The sequence below is a fragment of the Arachis hypogaea genome, chromosome 15 (genome assembly GCF_003086295.3).
Source record: "Arachis hypogaea cultivar Tifrunner chromosome 15, arahy.Tifrunner.gnm2.J5K5, whole genome shotgun sequence".
Taxonomy (NCBI): Eukaryota; Viridiplantae; Streptophyta; class Magnoliopsida; order Fabales; family Fabaceae; genus Arachis; species Arachis hypogaea.
In genome coordinates, this window is record NC_092050.1 from 135657474 (window position 1) to 135665942 (window position 8469).

At 32.3% G+C, this 8469-nt stretch overlaps 2 long non-coding RNA genes across 2 annotated transcripts; both read left to right on the forward strand.

Moving 5' to 3' along the window:
- The first annotated feature begins 3400 nt into the window (after positions 1-3400).
- Positions 3401-5299, forward strand: LOC140179545 (uncharacterized). Its single transcript, XR_011873055.1, has 2 exons — positions 3401-3872; positions 5093-5299. It is a non-coding gene; the product is annotated as an uncharacterized lncRNA (long non-coding RNA).
- Positions 5300-6295: 996 nt separating this feature from the next.
- On the forward strand, positions 6296-8194 carry LOC140179546 (uncharacterized). Its single transcript, XR_011873056.1, has 2 exons — positions 6296-6767; positions 7988-8194. It is a non-coding gene; the product is annotated as an uncharacterized lncRNA (long non-coding RNA).
- Positions 8195-8469: the final 275 nt, after the last annotated feature.

The following is an 8469-nucleotide window of genomic DNA, read 5'->3' on the forward strand; positions in this document are numbered from 1 at the left end:
TTTAGTAATTTATTTTTGAGTCTCGCTATACATCCAAATAATTTTACATCCAAGTTATTTAGTTTACACTGCTGGACTTCATCTTCTTCTTTCTCCTCCTCCTCCTGCTTCTTTTTCTTCTTCTCCTTTTTCTTTTTCTTCATCTTTTTTTTATTATCGTCATCGTCACCACCACCATACCACCATACCACCATATCCATCTCCTCCTCCTCTTCCTCTTCCTCCTCCTATTTCTTTTTTATTTAAATTTCTTTAATCTCCTCCTTTCTTTGTTTCTTTCTCCTCCATCATCATTATCGTCATCACCAACAATACCAACATTTTGCTAATATCTTTATTGATTCTGATTCACTGTGGTGATCGAATGAACAGAAATATTATCAAAATGAAACCATTGTATAATACCAAATGAACCGAAAATGGTCCATTATATAAATTCGAATTTAGAAACACCTGCGACTCGAATGATCCGAAAATACTATCAAAACAAAACAATTGTATAATACCAAATGAACCGAAATTGTCCATTATATAAATTCAAATTCAGAAACACTTGCGTCTCGAATGAACCGAAAATCAGCTTAAAACGAAACCATTGTATAATACCAAATGAACCGAAAGTTATCCATTGTATAAATTCGAATTCGATGATAATAATAACGACGATATGTATTAGAAGAAGATAATAACGATAACGATGATGATTATGATGATGATGATGGAGGAGAATGATGAAAAGGAAGGAGGAGACGAAATTCCAATAGGAGAAGGAGGAGGAAAAAGAAGAGGTATTGTTGGTAACGACGGTAATGAAATTGAAAAATAAAAAAAAGAAAGAGAAGAAGAAGATGTAGCATCCGAAATGAAGAAGAAGAAGAAGAAGAAAGGAGAAAGAAAACGGGAAGCGCAATGGGAGAAGAAAACCAGAAAAAAAAATTACTTGAATGTAGAGAATTACTCTTTATGTTAAAATTTTTGGTGGTGCAGCTCTTAACCAAGCAGGTAAATTAAATCTACCATTTGTCTAAGCCTGACGTGCATTTAAGCCTTTAAGCTTAAGGGTCTCTTACATGTTACACAAAATTTTAATTTTGTAAGTCACACAAATGTGATTCGGCTGTAAGAGCAACACCAATGGTATAAAAGTGGAGTCCCTCCTCTGACATACAGGGAGTTTGAAGCACTAAAGGAAAAAGGAACTGAGTTCCTTCACGTGGATCAAGGAGGGGAGTCCCTTCTCAGAGAAACTCTTGCATTCCAATAGAACTTTGACACATGACAAATAATTAAAAAGTTAAATTAAAATATATAATATATATATTAAAATAATAATTAAATTATATTAAATAATTATATCTTTATTTAATTAAAGATTTATATTAATAAATTAAATATAATTTAATTATTTAATATAATTATTTAAATAATAACTAATTAAATAATTAAATCATATTTAATTTATTAATAATTATAATAATTAATTATATTAAATAATTATATCTTTATTTAATTAATAATTTATATTAATTATTTAAATCATAATTAATATAAATAATTATGCTAAATTAATATTAAACATTATTTATATTGTTATATTAAATTATAATTAAAAAGACTTGATTGAACACATATGTCAATTTCACAATGTTTGTCGTCAACTATAGATTTTCATTATATTTTTCTTTATATTAAGTAATTTTACAAATTAGTTTAATCTCGAATTATATATTATGTACTATTGTTATATATGAAGTTATTAATTTTTTTAATATTAATATTTTTTAATAGTAAATTATTTTTAAATTTATAAATTTTAATAATATTATTGTAAAAAAAATAGTAACTAAATTAATTTTAATTAATTAATTACGTGGGGCTACAATAGGGACTAAAGTTAGTTCCTCCTAATGGAGAAGAGAGAAATGCTTTAAGTTCCTATTTACTGTTTATGACGCAAAAACTGATGTGGAGTTACTTTTTACGACATGTGGGTCATAAATAGGGATTGATATGAAGTAGTTCAATAGAAAATAAAAATATGTAGTAGCTATATGACCCACTTGCCAAGTAATTATCAAACATATTACATTTTTTTTGTTGTGTTTTTTGTTTCTCTTGACTTTTCTGCTTTACATTACATTAACCGAGTTAAGCCTCAGAGTGGTCCCTAAAGTTACACTTGTGTTTCATAGTAGTCCTTGAATTTAATAGTTACTCATATTTGTCCCTGAAGTTGTACTCCGGGACTCAGTCTCGTCCTTCCGACACATTCCCTCCATCTGGTGTTACCGAAAAGTTGATCTGGACAAAAGGGTAACACGCTGGCGACGCTAACGGCTAGCTGACGTAGATGAGTAAACTTTGTTGAGTCAATTTAGTCCCTAATTTGAAGTTAAAAAACCCTAATTCCCGAATTTGAAGATCAATCTTCAGTGCCCCCTTCTCTTCTTTTCTGGTCTCTTCCCTTGGATTCTCTTCAGCATCTTCATAGCCAGACGGCAATGGCTAGCGCGAGCAATGCAGCTAAGAGCTCAAACAATCCACGATTGTTTGGAAGCATTATGAGGAGAATGAACAGAAACAAGGATTTGCGTTTGCCAGAATGGTGTGGGTGTGGGTCGAGACCAGTGCAGCGGCAGATTCTAATCCAGGGAGACCGTTCGTGGGTTGCCCAAACTACAATGTAAGTGGTTGTTATTATTGTTTGCTGTAATTCTGGATATAAACTTGGTTGATTCACTTTCTTAGGTGCAGACTGTAGGTAAAAGGTGGTGTGGGTTGTTTCTGTGGGTAGATAAACTTCTTGAAGAAGATGTGATCATATGTGATGGTAGAGCAAGCCCTTCAATTGACAATGAAGAATGGAAGATGAAGATTGCTTGGAAACTTGGAAGATTAGAGTCTGAAGTTATGGTTCTAATAGTGGGTGGAGTTTTGATGTTTGTATTTATGCTGCTGATTACAGTAGATGTTCTTCTCTTAAAGTTAGATAGGCAATTTGGCCAATTGTATCTGGCAAAAAATAAATGACATGCATATGTTATTCCTGTAGTTATACTTATCAGTTTGTTTGAAAGAAATACAAATTAAAGTGTTTGACACTGCTATGCTTGCTGTAAGATCCCAAATTTTTTAAAAATTAATTTAATAAAATAAAATTTAATTTAGTAGTTATTATTATTATTATTATTATTATTATTATTATTATTTACCTTTTGGCCGAAGCCAAAGAAACAAAGGAAAAGAAAATCTAAGTGTGGTTAGTACATGCATGAATATATATATATATATATATATATATATATATATATATACCATGAGGACACATGCCACTTTTATTTATTTAACCTATGACACTTGGCTAATATTCATTTAGTTATCATCATCACTTGGCCGAAGCTTGTAAAGGGCAAAAGAAAGAAAATTGGAGACGTGGCCTAATACATATGTATACATGTATAATCATGACACCTAATGAGCTTTAATATCACAAATTTTCACTCATTTCCATTAGCCATAATCAGTTTAATTCCTTTCAACCACCACCGAACATAAACCAAAAGGAAAGAAAAGAAAGAAGGCCGTGAGAGAGGGAATGAAAAACCATGGAATCTTAATCTTTTTGAGTTTGATTTCTTGTGATCCGTAACTTCAATAAAAAATTTAATCCGATAAAAGTGTTCGTATCCTTCTCCTCTACGTGTTGGCGTTATTTTTATTCGGTAGAAGTTGACGGTGACGTAGATCCTCTTCCTTTTGAGTTCGGCTAACTGGAGTTCTAGGAAGCACAGACGATTTCTGACGCCTTCTCCTTCAGCAGCTCGGTCAGAAAGCTTCTTCGGAGCTTTCGATAATTTTGATTTCATACGAAGGTAGGGGATTTTGTTTTGAAAACTGTTTTTAAACTATGAATGTCATGGAAGTCTAGTGGGTATTTGTAAATAATTTATGATTATTTGAAATGACTGAATGATGAGTTTGAGTTGTGTTTGTGACTGAATTTGATAAATATGTATTTGATTTCTCGATTGAAAAGAGGTTGAAAATGGTTCAGTTGGAACCCGAAAAAGGGTGGCTAACCCCGAGTTTTAGGGGAAGTGCTGCCGAGATTTTATAAAATCTGAGGTTTTATTTGAAAATTTATTTTAAAAGATTTGGTTTGAAAAATTAAATTATTTAAAATATATTTAGTTAAGAAAAGATTTACTCTATTTTAAAGTTTGATTTATTAAGAAAAATATAAAGTTTTAAATACAATCTTTTAAGGAGAGATTTTGTTTTAAGTAAAGATTTGAGCTTGGTTTATTAAGAAAATGAATCTCTGCCACAGGAGAGCAGAGAACAAGGATTTAAAGAATATATTAACTAATGAAATGTCTGCCACAGGAGAGCAGATGTGATATTGTTTGGGCCTTAGTGCCAAATGTAAAGTGGGGACGCCCACACACTGAGAACTGTTTTCCAGATGTACGCTTATTGATTTGGAAAGTCACACTGATGCGGCCTAGCCGTACGACTTAAAGTCACACTGATGCGGCCTGGCCGTACGACTTATAAGCACACTGATGCATCTGGAAAACCATATCTGGGACTCGTGCCCGGGTAATGTCGGGAGCGGGTAGGCAACCGACACATGAGCTCATGGCCTGCGTTAGGGATAGACATGCATCATATTGATTGCGCATTTGTATTTGGTCTTGTTTTACTTGTTATATTTTCTATGTGTTTGTGCTGCTTGACTTGTTTGTCTTGTTGTGATTTGCTTGTACATTGAATTGAATCTCTTGTTTGCACTACTTGTTTGTGAGTGTATTAAAGTGATTACGAGTTGACATTTGACTGAGGATTAACTATGTGGCTGAGAGACAGAAAATGTGACTAATTTTATGTTTAAAATTTGTTTTGAGTTTAGAAATTTAAAGAAAAGTAATTATTTATCTAAAGTAGAAAAAAAAGTATTTCCAAAGGTTTAACAAAATAGTTTTGCTAAGTAAGTTAATTATTTGCATTAAATTCATTACTTTTACGGCATTCCCATTCCCTACTGAGAACGTGTGGTTTGTTCTCACCCCAAAATCTTCCACCCTTTCAGTGACACAGGTTCGAAGATTCAGTTAGAAGATGCAGACGACTAGTAGTTTTACTTGTGATTCCTGTTATTTTTATAGAGTTCCCTCGCCCTTGTTGCTTTAAGTTTTATTTTATCCAGAGGGATAGGTATTGTATTTGAATTTTATTTTAAATTCATTTGTATAGCATTTATTATTATTAATAATTGTGTGATTTTAATTACTAAAAATAATTTTCTGGTATTTTCTTATAACCTGAAACGCGATATCGACCTAAAGGCTCAATAGTAAATTTATAATAAAGGAAGTCAGGTCCGTAACGCCTTACTTTTGGTACGATCATGACGTGTTAAAAGTTAGGGTGTTACATTATGGTATCAGAGCAGTTCGTTCCCGTTAGAGCCTTGGGAATGGACTGACTATGCTTTACTGCATACTCTGAGTGTCTGTCATGCATTAGGACTTGTCCCACTGACAAGAGTTTGAATTTCAAATGCATGATTGTCTATTGATTAATGCTGTTAGTCGACCGTTGCATCTCTCATGGTATTAGGTCTGGCCAACTTAATACTAATGATTCATGTATATGGAAACACTAATGGATTATCATAGACGAGATAGAAGTAATAGGTAACGTGAATCGTGGTGTTTGAGAACGTTAGAAGTAAAGTTTTAGGAAAATGTATACTCCTTATTCGTGCTAAAGTAGTTTGAAGTCATCTCTTTCTTGATTGCTTGCAGAGAAATTTTTGTTTCGAACTTCTTTCTTGAGATATGTTTTGATAAACTCTCGATCATATCTTGTCATTTATAAGATATGATTTCCTTCACATGAACTGAATATGCCAAATCTTTTTCTTTCTTTTTTTGACGTTTTGAAAATGAAGTTGATGCAAATTTTTTCTATCTTATATCAATTTTCGAGGACGAAAATTTTTATAAGTAGGGTAGGATGTAAGATCCCAAATTTTTTAAAAATTAATTTAATAAAATAAAATTTAATTTAGTAGTTATTATTATTATTATTATTATTATTATTATTATTTACCTTTTGGCCGAAGCCAAAGAAACAAAGGAAAAGAAAATCTAAGTGTGGTTAGTACATGCATGAATATATATATATATATATATATATATATACCATGAGGACACATGCCACTTTTATTTATTTAACCTATGACACTTGGCTAATATTCATTTAGTTATCATCATCACTTGGCCGAAGCTTGTAAAGGGCAAAAGAAAGAAAATTGGAGACGTGGCCTAATACATATGTATACATGTATAATCATGACACCTAATGAGCTTTAATATCACAAATTTTCACTCATTTCCATTAGCCATAATCAGTTTAATTCCTTTCAACCACCACCGAACATAAACCAAAAGGAAAGAAAAGAAAGAAGGCCGTGAGAGAGGGAATGAAAAACCATGGAATCTTAATCTTTTTGAGTTTGATTTCTTGTGATCCGTAACTTCAATAAAAAATTTAATCCGATAAAAGTGTTCGTATCCTTCTCCTCTACGTGTTGGCGTTATTTTTATTCGGTAGAAGTTGACGGTGACGTAGATCCTCTTCCTTTTGAGTTCGGCTAACTGGAGTTCTAGGAAGCACAGACGATTTCTGACGCCTTCTCCTTCAGCAGCTCGGTCAGAAAGCTTCTTCGGAGCTTTCGATAATTTTGATTTCATACGAAGGTAGGGGATTTTGTTTTGAAAACTGTTTTTAAACTATGAATGTCATGGAAGTCTAGTGGGTATTTGTAAATAATTTATGATTATTTGAAATGACTGAATGATGAGTTTGAGTTGTGTTTGTGACTGAATTTGATAAATATGTATTTGATTTCTCGATTGAAAAGAGGTTGAAAATGGTTCAGTTGGAACCCGAAAAAGGGTGGCTAACCCCGAGTTTTAGGGGAAGTGCTGCCGAGATTTTATAAAATCTGAGGTTTTATTTGAAAATTTATTTTAAAAGATTTGGTTTGAAAAATTAAATTATTTAAAATATATTTAGTTAAGAAAAGATTTACTCTATTTTAAAGTTTGATTTATTAAGAAAAATATAAAGTTTTAAATACAATCTTTTAAGGAGAGATTTTGTTTTAAGTAAAGATTTGAGCTTGGTTTATTAAGAAAATGAATCTCTGCCACAGGAGAGCAGAGAACAAGGATTTAAAGAATATATTAACTAATGAAATGTCTGCCACAGGAGAGCAGATGTGATATTGTTTGGGCCTTAGTGCCAAATGTAAAGTGGGGACGCCCACACACTGAGAACTGTTTTCCAGATGTACGCTTATTGATTTGGAAAGTCACACTGATGCGGCCTAGCCGTACGACTTAAAGTCACACTGATGCGGCCTGGCCGTACGACTTATAAGCACACTGATGCATCTGGAAAACCATATCTGGGACTCGTGCCCGGGTAATGTCGGGAGCGGGTAGGCAACCGACACATGAGCTCATGGCCTGCGTTAGGGATAGACATGCATCATATTGATTGCGCATTTGTATTTGGTCTTGTTTTACTTGTTATATTTTCTATGTGTTTGTGCTGCTTGACTTGTTTGTCTTGTTGTGATTTGCTTGTACATTGAATTGAATCTCTTGTTTGCACTACTTGTTTGTGAGTGTATTAAAGTGATTACGAGTTGACATTTGACTGAGGATTAACTATGTGGCTGAGAGACAGAAAATGTGACTAATTTTATGTTTAAAATTTGTTTTGAGTTTAGAAATTTAAAGAAAAGTAATTATTTATCTAAAGTAGAAAAAAAAGTATTTCCAAAGGTTTAACAAAATAGTTTTGCTAAGTAAGTTAATTATTTGCATTAAATTCATTACTTTTACGGCATTCCCATTCCCTACTGAGAACGTGTGGTTTGTTCTCACCCCAAAATCTTCCACCCTTTCAGTGACACAGGTTCGAAGATTCAGTTAGAAGATGCAGACGACTAGTAGTTTTACTTGTGATTCCTGTTATTTTTATAGAGTTCCCTCGCCCTTGTTGCTTTAAGTTTTATTTTATCCAGAGGGATAGGTATTGTATTTGAATTTTATTTTAAATTCATTTGTATAGCATTTATTATTATTAATAATTGTGTGATTTTAATTACTAAAAATAATTTTCTGGTATTTTCTTATAACCTGAAACGCGATATCGACCTAAAGGCTCAATAGTAAATTTATAATAAAGGAAGTCAGGTCCGTAACGCCTTACTTTTGGTACGATCATGACGTGTTAAAAGTTAGGGTGTTACACTTGCATATTTTAAAAATTGGAAAAACAATATAAACTACTAATATATTCATCCAAAATATAATTTTTGTAAATAAAATGGAAATGGACAGTGTTTGAATGCATCTTAATTGCATATAAGAGGACAAAATAAAACTA